Source organism: Artibeus jamaicensis, unplaced genomic scaffold (assembly GCF_021234435.1).
Source record: "Artibeus jamaicensis isolate MK-2021 breed Jamaican fruit bat unplaced genomic scaffold, CSHL_Jam_final contig_475, whole genome shotgun sequence".
Classification (NCBI taxonomy): domain Eukaryota; kingdom Metazoa; phylum Chordata; class Mammalia; order Chiroptera; family Phyllostomidae; genus Artibeus; species Artibeus jamaicensis.
This window is the reverse complement of record NW_026521852.1, coordinates 1983629-1999485: the sequence shown is the minus strand read 5'-3', so window position 1 is coordinate 1999485 and position 15857 is coordinate 1983629. Positions and strand designations below refer to the sequence as shown.

General features: G+C 53.5%; 1 protein-coding gene across 2 annotated transcripts in view; it reads left to right on the top strand.

Moving 5' to 3' along the window:
- The window catches only part of RASSF5 (Ras association domain family member 5), a 70868-nt gene that overhangs the window by 43009 nt on the left and 12002 nt on the right, over window positions 1–15857 (top strand). The gene's annotated exons all lie outside the window — the stretch shown is intronic.

Genomic DNA, 15857 nt, shown 5'->3' with positions numbered 1-15857 from the left:
GCAGCTTTGCAGAAGTCCCCAGTGTCTGTAGAAGCAAACTAAAATTTCTGTCCTACTACCACTTTAACTTCCTGGGTTGGTCGGAAGTAACCTAAAGGGTTTTAACATGTGTTACCTAATGGGGTTCTAGGTGCTTCTTAAAGTTGTCAGCCCTTGACACCCAGCACACCTGAGTCCCCTGGCTAAGGGGCCCAGGCCCCACCCTCCCAGTTGCTGTAGAGCCAGCAAACAGCCACAGACCTGGTGGGAGTGGTGAGAGAGCTCTGCTTATTTATTAACTTTGTTATTTATATGAGAGGGCTCTAAGCCAGGTCCTTGGAGAAGTTACCTAAAAAGATCTATTTGTGGACCAAAGTGTGCTGCTGCTGTATTTCACAGGCACGTGCAGGCTCCTCATTCATTTAGCAGCCTCTCCGTGTAGAGTTAACCCGAAACGTCCCAGGCATGACTCTGAGACCTCCTTTATGAACAATTCATCTTGCCTGTAGGCCTGGCATTTGCTGGGCCCTGACATCAAACAAGCGGACCTTTCAATTGTGGAGGACGCCCAGGGACCAAAGAAGTTTTTCACTGTAGTGTTTGAAGGAATTTACTAAAACTGGTCCCTCAACCCCCATGCCTATTTCCTGGGGCTCTCCCCTCCCCGGGCTGGGGAGCAGGGCTTGTTCTGGAGGGCTGGGGGAAGGCAGGCAGCTGAAGGGAGGGCTTACGCAGAGCAGCCTGGCTGCAGAAGGGAGGTGTGCTGCTCTCTTGCGGTTCTTGCCTGATACGTGGATCCCCGCCCCCATACACACACACACGCACACACACACACGCACACACACGCACACACAGAGGCAGTCCAGGTTCTGGGCCCTTTAGACCAGCGGTTCTCTATCTTAGCTGCACCTTGGAATTACTTGGGGAGCTTTAGAAAGTGGGGGTACTGGGTCTCACTGCTGGGAGTCTGGTTGAACTGGCCTGCGATACAGCCTGGGCATCAGGATCTCGAAAAGCTCCCCAGGTAATTCTGATGTGTGGCTGAGGTTGAGAACCATTGCTCCAGAGCAGGGGTGTCCAACTGCGGCCCGCCGACCGTGTTTGGCTCAGGATGGCTATGGATGTGGCCCAACACAAAATCACAAACTTACTTAAAACACTATGAGATTTTTTGTGTGTGATTACGTGTCACAGTGTATTTAATGTGTAGTCCAAAACAACTCTCCTTCTTCCAGTGTGGCCCAGACACTAAAAGGTTGGACACCCCCGCAGAGAGTTTTGCTGCTGCCTGCGGAGGAAATGGTTCCTGTTTTTAAAACAAAGTTTAGCTGCCACACTTACTATCAGCCAGGCTGTAAGCCCTGGGTCCCAGAAGGTGGGCTTTTGGCACAGTTGGTGGGGGAAGGTGCACCACAAAGCTGGCGTTTCCTTCCCTTGGCAGGTGAAACAGCTAGCTGTTCCTGGCGTTTCTTGGGAGAAGTAGACGATTTGACAAGAAATACGCCGGGGTGGGGGATGACTTGTTCCTTGTCCCTCCGTTCACCCCCTGCCCCCCACCTCTCCTTCCTCGCCTTCCTCCTGCAAATACCCCTGGGTTTGGTGCCCACACCCACTCTTCCTTTACTTTGGTTCTGAATCCAATGCATCCAGTAGGCCTCTGAATATCGCCCTATCTCATGCTTCCCAAGCCTGTAAGCCCTCAAAGGGGGGGCCTTACCCCTTCTAAGAAACTCATTTGGTTGAACCTCAGACAGGGCTTAATGCTTCCCAAAAGGAAGGGTGGTGGTCCTGGCCACTCTTACCCTGGTCTCTGCCTAAGTAGAGTATGAGGAGAATCCTGGCTGGAGATTCAGAACTGCCCTCGGGACGGTTCTGCTCGGCACCAGACTCGCATTCAACACAGTGCTCTTCGGGGGGAGGGGGCAGACTCTGCTGGGTGGACCGGCCCTGTGGTGGCTCTGCCGGCTGAGGGGGTGAGTGAGCGCACCTAGGTGTTTCAGTCTTTCCTCCTTCTGAGTGTTTCCCCCTTAATAACATTTTCACCTCTCTTCTCCCTTTGAGCACTTCTGGAAAGGGTTTCCAAAGAGATCAGCCAGATTCTGACCCCATTCTGACCCCCTAGCTATGCTTTTGGCCACCTAAAGAGAGATTGCATCTGAGCTCCTAAGGGAATTTCTTTTCCGGTCTCCAAGGAAAGGCATGTATGTGTGAAGCTGTGTCTGAGAGATGGAGGCCCCCATCTGGGAGAGGCTGAGCTGACTTGTATAAATAGCCTTGTCAGGCTGACCTGAGTCTCTGCTGGACCTGGACCTGGGCCACAGCAGAGCTGTGGGGAAGCCCCCACCTGGGGTGCATCACTACTGGGCCTCCAGGGAGTTCCCAGGGCCTTTCTCCGATCCCACTGGTGGGAGGTGGGAAGGTGGAGAGACAGCAAGTGAGCACGTCTGAACAGGCCTGGGCCCGGGCCCCAGCTTGCTCTCACCTTTCAGAAAATGGCAGCTTCCCACGTGTTCTGCCTCATCTGAAAGAGGCAGGGAGGTTTTGAGTCACACCAGGCACAAGTTCAGGGGCCTGAGGCTGTGCTCTCTGGGCACTTCCCCCTTGCTGGGCACAATTAGGTTGCGTTTCCTGAGGTTGTGTGTGTCCAAGTGGGGCACCTGGCGGCTTGTGTGGGAACCCACCTGTGTGCTTGGTGGCGCAGCTCAAGAGCATCCACGGCTGCCCCTAAAGTGCTGGAGTGTCAAGGGGGGTCATCCAAGGTCACAGAGCAAGTTTATGGCGGATTTGGGGTGACAGCTGCTAGCCCAGAGACTTTTCTGTCTTATTCGACAAAAGGTAGGATTTGGCACTTGTCAGGCTGGCGACTGTGAGGCCAGCTGCCCCTTTGTTCCTGTCTGGGATCTGGCCCTGAAAGTGGGGCTGACTTCTACTCTGGTCAGGTCCCTGAATGCCTGCAGGTGTGGTTGTTTGGGTTTTGACTTTGGAGCTGGGATGCAGGCACTCGGCCAGTTTAGCAGGTGCTAGGCCCCAGGCCTTGATGCTGTGCAGGGCATCTGGTGAGCACTGAGGCCTCGAAAAGCCTGCTTCTTGCAGAATGTCAGAGCTAAAAGGGACCTGGTCTAGGATCTCACCTCACAAACGGAGAAACTGAGGCCCAGGGAGTAGGGAGGTCTCCATCAGGCCATGTACATATCTGTTTGGTGGAACCAAGATTGATACACCTCTTGGACTCCTTGTCAAGTGCTCTTCTTGGTCCTCTTTACTCAGTGAGTGACTGGGACAGATTGCAGTGCTTGTCCTCTCAAAACCTTGTAAAAATGCAAAGACCCAAATAACCTCAGGCCAGGAAAGCAGTCAGAGGGCCCCTGCCACCCCTCCATTCCATAAGCACACTGGCCGAAGGGACACTGGTCCTACATTTAAGCTAGCAGGGGGCCCCTTTCATCAGCTCCAGAGTCTTACTACTTGAATCATTTAAAAGTTCTTGCTGCCTATCCTAAAATACCACTTGCCAGAGATCCTCCCTGTGTGTGTTTTCTTTGTAGATATGGAGAATAGAAGGTTGACCTTATCTCTGGTTCAATATCACACTTAAGCACATGTAGAACACGCCCCCATCCTCCATGTCCCCCACCCCGAGACTTTCTCTGCTCTGTGCTGACACTACTGAAGAATTCAAGGAAGGTGCAGAGAGGAAGGGGTCTCAGAGGGCAGAGTACCAAGCCACTCTGGTTCTGTTCCTGCACTTGTCCCATCTTCTCTTGCCTGGCCAGTCGGCGCCTCTCTGGACAGGGCCTCTGTGGCAATCAGGGACGTCGGCCAAGCTTGCCTGCCCTAGGTGCAGCCCGGGAAATCCCCACCAGGGTGCCAGCACCAACACGCCAAGCCTCGGGCATAGCACCTGGCCCTGACCTTTTTGGCATGAGAGAAAAGAAAAGAACTCTACAAATAAGTTCCAAATTGGAGCAATAAAAACAAAATAAAAATCTTCAGAACCTTTGGGCCAGTTAACTATGTTCTTATGTGCTGTCATCTCAGAAGGATGACAGCCCAAGACTCCACAGCCCAAGACTGACCTCAGAGGACTTTCCATGGCCCCTGGCGTCTCCCCTTCAGGCTGTGGTCTGTGCCCCAGTCCTGTTTTCCCTGGTCCACACCACTGCTGCTTTTCTCTGCGGAGATGGTCAGCCCCGTAAGATCAGACAGTACCCGTATCCCCTTCGGGTCCAAGTTCTGGTTATAGTAGCAGGCGCTGACTAAATGCTTGGGTCCTGCGTAATGTGAGTGGACTGACTTGTCTCAAACACCACCTGTTTTTCAGTTGTTGAACATAAGCAAGTTTATTTCTCCTTTAGGTAAAGTTACATTGGCAGGTGGGGACCCACAAAAACACATGGGAAATTCTGCCTCTCAGTCCCGGAAATGGTGTGATTTTTGTACCCACATGCCATTGGCCAGGCCTCAGTCACATGGCCACAGCTAACCACAGTGGAGGTTGGGAAATGAAGTACAGCTGTGAGCCCAGTGGAACCGGAAGCCGGCTGTGGTGAGCCTTTAGCTGTCTCTGGCACACATCCTGCTGCCTCCTGTGCCAGCCACCTTTGGAAGTGCTGCTCGTACTTTCTTGGTGAGGGGTCATAGCCTCTGTCTCTTTGACCTTGTACCTGTCCTTTGCCTGTCACTGAGGATGAGCCGTTCCTGGAATGGGGTCCTGTCTCCCCCGAGTACCCCGGGAACGCCTTGAGGACCATGCTCTCCCTGGCTTGGCAAGTCCCTGCTTCCTCTGTGGCACCTGAAGCCTTCGGTGCTGCCACCACATTGGAACCAGCCTTTGGACCACTTTCTGAAAGTGGAGACGCAGGGGCCCCACACCAGACTTACTGGCTCCCGAATGTTTGGAGGTAGGACCCTCAGATCCACTTTTTAAAATCCGCCCCACAGGTGGTTCTCACATATATGGAAGTCTAGGGACCACCTGTGCAGGAAATGTTTGGTGACGGAGTGAATACTTCCACTGGACAGAAGATGAGCATTTAGCACAGATTCTAGAGAGGTTCCTGGGCTGCAGATTGAAGCCCAGAGGTAAAAGGATTTGTTTCTGGCCACACAGCTAAACAGAGACAGAACTGAGGACTCGGGGCTCCCTGGTTCCTGCTCAGAGCCGTCGCGTCACCCCCACCGTAACACGCTGACCTCGCCATTGTGACTGGCGTGTGCTGTGATGGGAGCGGCGCAGAGCTGCGGCCACGTCCTGGCTTCTCTTCCCAGCGCCTGCTGATAACTGAGGGGCCGTGGCCAATCACTGCTGCCTTCCAGGCTGAGGTGCCTCCTCTCGTCCTCTCGGCAAGGGCACGGGAGACGTGAGCCTGCCGTTTTCTTCCTTAACTGAGAGTCCCTCATCACTTTGCCTAGGAGCAGATCCTTCTTCCCAGGTTCTCATGAAACCAAAGGATTTTAGGCACTGACCCCCAAGTTCTGTAAAGGGTAAGGACCTCCCCAGGGTGGGGCCTGGAGGAGTGGCTACTGTGAGTCCTGTCTTCAGGACCACCTGGGACTTACTTGGGACACCCTCACTGCCATGTTCAGATTCCTCCCTCCCAGCCGCCTATCTTCACTTATCCTGACTCTGCTGGCTATTCCTTACAAAGCAATTCCTGGGACAGCTTTGGGCACATACAACAGCCACCTGCCTAAGTTGTTCAGGGAGAAAGGAAGAAAGATTATACACTGAGATCGAGCCCTAGATTCCAGGTCTTAGTTCACACTGTCAGGCGGGACTCAGGATCCAGCTGCTGGCCCAGGAGCTTCTGTGGGCTCCCATCTTTCTTCGGCTCTTGCCTTTCCAGGTCACCCACACCTGTGCACCTTCTGGCTTTGGGATCCTCCTGTGTGGAGGAGTCAGGGCCTCGGCGTCCTCTTCGAAATGGCTCAGTCTACCCCTAAAAGAGCATGGGGACCCAGGCCTGGCCTGAGAGATTCCATGGGGACCAGAGGACCAGATAAATTTGCTAAGATCAGGAGCATTCGAGTTCAGGACCAGGAGGAAGAAGGGAGCTGTAGTGGCAGAAAACTTCAGGCTCGAATCACCAAGACTGTGGTGCTGTCCTGACCCCGTCTCTACTCTCTTCTCACCCCTCCCCAGTGTACGTGACCCAGCCCATCTCTCTTCCTGGCTCTAGAACATTTCCAGTAGCCTATTGGAGGTCTCCCATGCCCCCCAGATACCTACAGTTTAATGTCTTGAACCAGCTCATAGTCTGGCCCATGGCTGATTTCTGGCCCTGCCTCAGCCCCCTGTCCTAGTGGCCCACCTCCGAGACCTCAGGATCTCCCCTCCCCCCTTCCAGTCTGCTGCTCTGGGCTCTGCCTCCGCAGTGTTGCAGATGTCAGGCTCCTCCCTTCCATCCCCGCCCTGCTCTGTGGTGGGTGCTTGTCACTTCCCACCAAATCTCCAGGAGGTCACGCAGCCAATTTCCATCTGCTTCCCCCTTCTGTGCGCCCTGTATGCTGCTGCCGGGGGCACGTCGTCCTGGTATCCCAGGATACCAGGGAGCCTGCACAGCCTCTTCTGTGCTTCCAGAGCGAAACCCTCACGTGGTTCCTACTCTTCATATAACGTCCAAAACCCTGCCACACCCAGCCTCACTTTCTTATGGCACTGAGTGCCAAGGCTGGGTGGCACAGAGGTGGGTAAAACATCGTCTCCACGCTTAAAGACTGCGTGGTGCCCACCACTCTGTGCCACCCACCCTAGTCCCTCCCCTCTCCCATCCATGAAGTGTGGGATCCGGGTCCCTAGGCAGAGGGACATCAGGAGGAAGACACTACATTTACCCCGTGGCCACATGGCTCCCCTCAGAACAGGGTGGCAGCTCCCCAGACAGGGAAGATGAAGGGGCTGGGGACAGGCTGGCAGCGATGGACCGAGACACAACTGCAGCAGCCACAGGGCAGGTGCAGGAGATTAAGTGAACCTCTGGAAGGCCGAATCCTGGGGCTGGAGGAGGCCGGTAGGGGTCATCCCAGCCGTTCCCGTTTCCCAGCAAGCCTACACTGCAGGCAGGGGGAGTGAAGCCGTGCTTATGGCCACCATCCTCCTTCGACCCACTTACCAGTCCTTCCTGGCCCAGGGTGCCAGGCAGCGTGATTGCAGCTGGCTGCATTCCTGCTGCATGGGGGGCTCCTGTCCTTGGCAAAGCAAGGCAAGGCAAAGCAAAGCAAAGCAAAGCAAAGCAAAGCAAAGCAAAGCAAAGCAAAGCAAAGCAAAGCAAAGCAAAGCAAAGCAAAACAAAATAGGAGAGTGGCAGCAGAGCGTTGATGCCAGGCAGATCACACTGACAGGATTTCTGTTGCTATCAAGGCAAAAGGCTGGCACATTCACTGAAGCACCCTGTGCAGGGGCTCAGCCAGGGGCGAGGTCCCCGCTCACATTTGTCCAGCTTCAGGATACACACTCTTTCCACCACCCACATGGCATCCTGAGTGAGATCAAGTTTTGAAAGGCTCCAAATGAGCTCAAATCATCCATCTCAAACCCTGGTGGCCTGCTGTAGTAAGCTATTTTTCTTGTTCAGCCAATTTCCTGATGCTGAAATCCAGGCCATTTTTTTTGTATTTTTGTTTTCGGAAATCGGGGTCACCATACTCTATTGTGTCACTTCCCCAACCTCCAGTTCATGAGCCCTTCAGAATCCTCCTCAGGTGCAGGCACTCGCCCACGTGGAGTGGCTTTGGACTTTCCCCTATGTTGTGACGTGGCTGGCGAGTGGGAGCTGGGTCTGCAGGGCACTGGCCTTGCGATGAGAGCGTGAGGCAGGGCCCCTCTGTCGGCCAAACACACCGAGAGGCAGCAGGTGTGTTTAATATGCTCAGTCGCACACCGTGGGGCAGGCGGGGGCCTGTGAGGAGGATGTGGGTGCTGGTGAAGCGGGGTGTTTAGAGAGCATTTCTGCTTGTGGCTTGAGTGCTCCCGTCTTTGCTCCCCAAATATCACACATCTTTCTCTCCTCTCCCTCATTTTTATGGGCTGTGATTTTCTGGGCAAGGGACACTATCTGGTTCATCATTGTGTCCCGGGCACGTGATAGGTGCTTAATGCACATTTGGTGAGGAGAAGAGGGCTTGGGGCTTCTTTCTCAGTAACAAGAGCCCTCAGAGACTCTGGGGACACGGGGACACATGGACACGTGGATGTGGGTGAGTGCTTCAGGGCCAGGTATGGGTGAAAGCTGATCTCAGGACTGTTTTAAAGAAAAGCTTGTTAAGATTCTGGATGCAGAATCAATAGTGTTTTCCAGTAACTATGAAAATAAAAATCTCACTGAGTGAGCAAAAAATGCAAGGATGTGTTTCTAAACATGGAGCAGCCCTCCTCCCCCCCCCCCCCCATCCCGTCTGTGATTGCTCAGCTGTTTGCTCTGGGGGATGAGGCCAGGCAGGGCTGGGTCCCTGAGCAAGCAGGCCCTGGCACCTGCTGGCAGGAGTGGGCTTAGGCCTTCCTCAGCGGAGGCCCCCAGGGGCTGGGACGGAAGGGCCCAGGTGAGGAGGTGGGAGAGGCCACCGTGACAGGTTTCTTTCGAACACGGGCAGTGGCAGGTCAGGGGGAGGAGCCAACACACTCCTCATCTGTCTTACTTTGCCAATTTGATTCTGAGCAAGTGAAGGTCCAGGTTCAAGGACCCTAGCAGATTGAGCGTTCTCAGTGGGCCCAGGCGGAGTGGGCAGGGTTCTGCCACTCAGGGGCCCCAGGACATCAGTGAGCCTGTCACCGGCCTGGGAACCTGAAACTTCACTCCGTGTGACCCCAGGGAGCAGGCATGCTGATTGAGGCCTCACCTTCTCCTTCCACAAGATGGAAAGGCTTGCCCCTCCAGTGGAGAGTGAGTACTAAGGGAGGCCCAGCGTTTGGTTGGGAGCACCTGTGCAGAACTTCCCAGGCCTGGGGTAATAAAGATGTTTTGGGACCTGCAGGTAGGTGTTGAATTTGCCACAGGGAGGTGGGGTTCATTATTGGGGTGTGGAGGTATAAGGCTGTGTTCTCAGAACAGAGAACAGGCAGGATCGAGGGGTCTTCTGGGAAAGAGTTAAAATGTATGACAATAATCATTGCTCATTAGGCCTTGACATGGGTCAGTCCCTGAGCTAAGCGCTCTGTGTGCATAGACTCATTTACTCCTCACGACAACTGTGCATGGTTTCCAGTTAACCACGAGGAAGCTGAGCCACAGGAGGGTCAAGGAAAGCGTGCAGGGTCCCACAGCAGTGAGGGCAGACCCAGAATTTGGACCCCAGGAGTCTCACGCCAGAGCTCCTGGCCCCTAAGCTGCCCTGCTTCTCCGACAGCACTTTCCAGAGTTGTCCAAGTAGTCAGAGCCCCAGCAGAGACGTGCACATTGTCCCCAGATGCCACCCTGTGTGAGCAGCATTAAGAGTCAAGGAGGGCAGCGCAGACCGTTCGGGAAGGAGGGGGAATCAGGTGTCCCTGCCCGTGAGATTTCAGGACACGATAAGAAGACACGCGCGTGGGAACTCAGAACTACTTAATGACCAACTAAGACGCGTTTCAGTATCACGAATGAGCCCTCAGGCACCAGCGTGGGGCGGGGTTACCGGGCAAGCAGCACAGTGACGAGAGGACATGTGTGGGCTGGTGAAGAGGCTCCAGCCACTAGCTAGCACCTCCCCACCCCTCAAAGCTGCAGGCACAGGTGGGGCTTCCCAGCAGAGGGAGGCAAGAAGGACCCCGCTCCCTCTGGCAGGCAGCGCAGGCTGGCGTTCTGGCGCCGGTGCCAGTCCCGAGCCGCCTCTCCCCTCCTGGCAAGTGTGGGCACCGCGGGCACGCTGGGAACCGGGCGCTGGCTCCACGTGCAGCTCTCCACCTCCGAATGATCTGAGTCATTTATGGTGCTGCTCACCTTATCCTGTCAGGAGCTCCAACCTCAGCTGGATCCAGCAGGTGGCGGGACAGGGTGCACCTGGGCTGGACAGTCTCAGCACCTACGTCCTGGCCAGCCCAAGAAAGGCCTATGCTTAGAACCTGTGAGCTGGACTCCTAAAGCCACCCCTCTCTCATGGCCCAGTGTTTCTGCCGGGTTTGACTCTGTGGCTCTCAGAGCATGTGGGATTCTACATGAAGCTGAAGAACCTGTACTCAAAGCATTCTCGTGCAGGAAGCCCCCCTTGGGAGGGTGGGGAAGCCCCCCTTGGGAGGGTGAGGAAGCAGTTTGGAGGGCTGGGACAGACAGCTCTGAAGGTGAGCCAAGCCCCAGCTCCTACCTCAGTGACTTCAAGAACACGCCACCATTCTGGCCTGTGGAACAAAGAGGACACAAGGTCCAGTGTTCCTCCAAATTTTCCTCTCGCGCTTGCACCCATTTCTCTAGAGGTGGTTGAGGCTGGAAAGCCTGACGTGGCTCCTTGGCCACAGGGCAGAGACAGCGTGGCAGGAGAGCATCTGAAGCAGCTGGAAAGTCCCCACAACTTAAGTCACTTAAGGACTCAGGTTGCTTCAGAATGTAGGTGATGGGACCCGACCCTTTCCTCTCCAGGCCCCTCCCAGATCTCTGAGCTCAGGTTCTTGTCTCTGAGCCACACTCTGGAGAGTCACCTGGGAAGCACCTCCCTACAGCAGCCCCTCTAGGCTGGGCTTCTGTCCGGATCATCCCAGTGTCCAGACTCCTCTCAGTGGCCCTGGCAGGAGGGTGGCCTGTGTCTAGGAAAGAGCCTGCTCCCGGAGGTCTTGCTTAGAAGGGGGTTGACCCCACGCTTGCTTAGAATATAGAGAGTAGGGGGCTCCCGACTTTACGGGAGTCAAATGAAACCAGCTGGTTATGTGGCCTGCACGTTCCCCTGACCTTGGAATCTTCTTTTTTTATGGTAACAAATACACATAATAAAATTTTATCATTTCAGTCTTTTTTAAGTGTGCAGTTGGTGGCATTGAGCACATTCACATTGTCGTGCGACCACCAGCACTGCCACCCGTCACAGAACGTTTCCTTCTCCGCCGGCCGAGCCTCTGCACACACTAAACAGCACCCTTCCCCTGCCCAGAGCCCAAGGACCACCGCCCTCCTTTCTGTCTCTGCGAATCGGGTTACTGTAGATCCTCAGAGAAGTGGAATCATAAAGTGTTAGTCTTTTTGTGTCTTGCTCATCTTTCTTAGCACACTGTCTTCAAAGTCCATATCTCAGCATCTCAGAATGTCTGGCCTTTTACGGATGAACAATATTCCAGGGCATGCACGCGCGACACTTGGTGCATTCGCTCACCGTCCGGCAGCGGGCTCCTCCACCTCTGGCTGCTGTGGAGAATACCGCTGGGACTGTGAGTGTGCGTGTGGTAGCTTGAACGCCGGCTTTCCTCTCTTTCGGGTAGATACCCAGAAGGAGAAATGCTGGATCATACAGTGGTTCTTGTTTAATTTTTTGAGGAATCACCATGCCATTTTCCTTGGCAGCTGTTCCAGTTTCCATTTCCATCCCCAATGCGTAAGGGTTCCGATTTCTCTATCTCCTCACCAACATTTATTTTCTGTGTTTTCAATGGTAGCCATCCTACTAGGTGTGGTTTTGATGTGCATTTTCCCGGTGACTAGTGATGTTGAACACCTTTTCATGTGTTTATTGACCATGTGTGTGTTTTTGGAGATGTGTCTATTTGAGTCCCTTGTCTATTTTCTAATTGGGTTGTTTTATTTTTGTTAAGTTATAGGGGTTCTTTATATATTCTAGATATCCATTCCTTGTTGGACATATAATTTGCAGTGGAATCCTCTTTAATTTGATTCTGAAAGAGCTCAGTTCAGCCTCAAGAGGGCCTGGAGTCTGGGCTGGGACCCGGAGACCCATTCACCATACCCGCCATCTTCCCTCAGTGCTCTGGTTCTGGGCGCTCTGGGAACACAGAGATGAAAGAGGTGCAGCCCCTGGCTTTGGGGTGCTTGTGGGCTAATGGGAGAGAGGGCTTGGACACCACAAACACTACTCTACAGAGGATAAAATCAGTGCCGAAGTACCTGAGGCATAAGCTATAGTTGGAAGGCCCACTAATGGTAGGTAGAAGCAGGGACTGAGGAATGCATCCCAAAGCGGCAGGTCAGTCCCAGGTGTGGGGCCCTCTCTCAGATAAGACAGATGTCTCAGGCTGAGTAGTCAGACTAAGGGGTCAGGGGACTGAAAGGGGTGGGGGAGGGGACAGGGACTGAGATGGAAAGCCAGGGAGGAAAACCAACCTGAAGGAAGACCTCAGGCCCAAGAAGCTCTGGAGGGCCTGAGAAAACGCCCCTAAATGCCTGTGGCCATCACCGTCTAGTGGATGTTGTCATTCTATTTGGCCTGGGTTACACGTTGGACCAGTGATCTGAAAGGGGGCTTCGTGAAGGCTCTCAGAAATGTCAGAACAGGAGTCTCCTCTGGTTTCTAGTTCCTGTCTCTGAGGCAGGTAGGTGCTGCGGATGAGGAGCCACTGGGACCCTTACACAGCTGAAGCCTTTAATGTCTTTCTGTGAGGACAGGTGAGCCCACATGCGTGTATGTATGCGCATGTGCAGGTGTGTACTGCATGTGCCTGTATATGTCTTACTACTTCTTTCTCTTCTATTGAATTCACTAAGTAAATGTTTGATGAGCCCTCCTGGGTTCCGGGCACTGAGCTGGGTGCTGCGTCAGAGAAGAAGGGAGCTTCTGTCGGGGAGCTTCCACTCGGGTCAGCCTGCAGGGACGCGCGTGGATCTGCAGGGGCTGCCAGGCTGGCTCTGTGCAGGCCACAGCCAGGCAAGGAGGGAGTATCAGGGAAGTACGGGCGCAACTTTGCAGAAGACAGAAGAGCAAGCAGTGTCCTGGGGCCCACAGCAGAGAGGACTAGAGGAGGAGGGAGTCCCATCAGATGTGCTGGTTTGCCCAGGATGGCGCTGATTTCAGCACTGCAAGTCCTGCATCCTGAGAAAACTCGTAGTGCCAGGCCAACTGGGACGGTTGGTCACCCTACCCGGGACTCAAGAGCTGAAAGCACCGCCAGCTTATCCATGAGTCACGGTTGGCATGCGGTGCAAGAGGTCGACAGTACTCTAAGGGCCCATAAAAAAAGGCTTTGATTTCTTTTAAAATCAGAAAAAAAAGAACTTTTGGGTTGAAGAAAGTATTTCAATATATGACTTTAATATATTTATCTTTATACCAATGCTATCACAAAAGATAATTTACAATAATTTATTTAAAGATTTCATTTATTTACTTTTAGAGAGAGGGAATGGGTAGGAGAAAGAGGAAGAGAAACATCAATGTGTGGTTGCCTCTCATGTGCCCCTTATTCAGGACCTGGCCTGAAACTCTGGCTTGTGCCCTGAGTGGGGATCAAACCGGTGACCCTTTGGTTCACAGCCCATGCTCAATCCACTATGCCACACCAGCCAGGGCTAATTTACAGTAACTTTTTACGGAGGAAGGGGCCCATGGCCCTGAAGACAAAAGTGCTTAGTACGCACAAGAGCCATCATGTGGCCCTGGCTGAAACACCTGTCAGGGATCAAGGGTAAAGCAAGAGGCCTCCCACATTGGGTCCATCCCCACCAACAAACTTTCCTTTGTTGGACAAAGGACCACTGATGATAATGGTGCACTAGCCCCCATTGAGTGCTTACTCTCTGCTGACACTGTGCTAAGTACTTCCAATGTGCAGTCTCATTTTATCTCTATAAATGTCTAAGGAAGGCCTTGTTATGTGCATTTTACAAAGAAATCTTAGTCTCGGTGAGATCGCCTTTCCCTAGTTCACAGAAGATCAAGAGCAAGGCTGGCGAAGGCCGACCTATAGCCTGTGTGCAGGGCAGCATGGTCGAGTGGTGAAAAGCAGGGACTCCGCGTAAGAACACGCACCCCTCCCGGTGTTTTGAGGGGATGAAATGAGATTGTGGCTGTGAAGCCCTGACAGCAGAGCCTGGCTGTTGGTGACCTTTATTATTATAATGAGACCTTAGTATTATAATTATTATATTAACTCACTGTTGCTCTAAAGCCACAGTGCTCACCCAGCCCCTTGCGTGGAGCTACTGTGCCCTGGTTCCAAAAGTCACCCCACTGCCTTTTCTGGCTTGTAGACTGAGATGGTCACCTAAAAGAGTGAGGGACACTGTGCCCAGGCACACTGGCATCCCGGCAAGTTCGCTGACATGACACGCATACTCACAGAACTGACTTGGGATGCCTGAGATGCCCCTGGGGCTCAGTGCCAACCCGTGCCATGCTTGTTTGGTGTTGCACCCTGCGTGTATCTGTCTTCTTCCCTCAGATAACCTGGGCTCCTGAGGACAGGGACCACCCCCTCGGTGTCACGTCCCAAGGTGCCTTTCACAGTCCTCAACCCACAAGGCAATTCAGTCAGTTACTGTTGACTGACTGTCTGCGTCAGCCATCTGCTCTACATTCCGTCTTTGGGGGTTTCAGTCTCTTTCCGTTTTCTCAGACACCACCCCCTTATATTTTTCCTGCTTCTCTCCTACATTCGCCCCACCCCAAAGCAGCTCAGATTCCACGTGGTTCAGCTTGGACGGATGGCTCCATGCTGAAGCCCCTTTCTTCCTTCCTCTGTTGGGAATAACCTATTGGAGAACACAGTTCAGAAGTTTCTAACCCTTTTATATATGGGACATTGCACGACTCATAGAGGGACCTGTGGGAATCACTGCTTCACTGGCAGGGGCTGCTGGGAAAGCCATCCAGAGCACTGGCCCTTCGCGACTTGGGAGGGGGCCCCAAGGTGAGGCTACATGGGGCTTCCTTTTTCCCATCTGGTTGAGCCCAGCACAGAGGGACCCATGAGCCTTGAATGTGGCCTGTACATTCTGGACGCAGCCCGGATCTGTGGCTGCCTGCCCTTTCTTCCTTCAAAAGTCCCTATTTAGGACAGGCCTGCAGAGACACCAGGTGTTTGGGGTCAGCCCCGCTGTTGGGCTTCCAGACAGAGTGTAAGGTGTCTGCAGATGGTCATTCTCATGCTGTAGACGCTTGAGGCTCTCCTCCCCACCACGGGCCAGGAGATGTTTCCACGAGAGGGGCATGAAAATTGCTGCTGACAGGGTTGCTAAGAGCCAAGAAAGAGGAAATGTGGCAAAGGTTCATGGTGAATGGCTTTTGGGGGACTTCTTGTTTTGTTTTCTTGAATCATATGTGTTAAAAAGGCATAGACCTACTTGAGTTTGGCCCAGATGGGCTCTTGCTGATGAGCAGAGAGAGCAAATTATGAGTCATGAGACAGGCAGAGTCGCAGAGGTTGGAACTGTTCTTAGAGCTGTTCGAGAACAGTTGTCAGTCTGCAATTTGGACAAGCCCAGCTACCCTCCGGGAGGCCCCCAGCCCCACACCCTGTTCTCTGAAATAGAAGAGGAAGCAGTGATGAAAGAAACCACCCTATCTTATATGTGAAATCTTAGAGCTGCAAAGGGGCCATAGAGCTTCTCTGGTCTTACTTCATGATTTCACAGATGAGGAAACAGGCCCTGGGAGAGGAAGTGGCTCCCCAGAGATCACAGGTCATTTGGTGGCCTGGCATTTGTTTTCACCAGGAAACTGCAAGGAGCTGAGCCAAGGGGCTGGCCTCCAGCCAAAGCCCATAGCCCCATGCCACCCACACTATCTTAGCATCACCCTCTCGGGGTGTAGGTTGGTGGGAGGTGCTCTTGCACTTGACTGGCGTCCATGGCTGCGCTCTGGGTTGTGAATCATCCAGGCTACTCCTCCCTCTCCCTGCCACCCAATCCACAGTATTTATCTTGACTCCTCCTTGGAGGGGAACCCCATGCTCAGCCAGGTCCCTCAGGGAGCACAGAAGAAACATAGTCATCAGACATCATGTCTTTCTCCCTCCAGGGAGCATCTAGTTG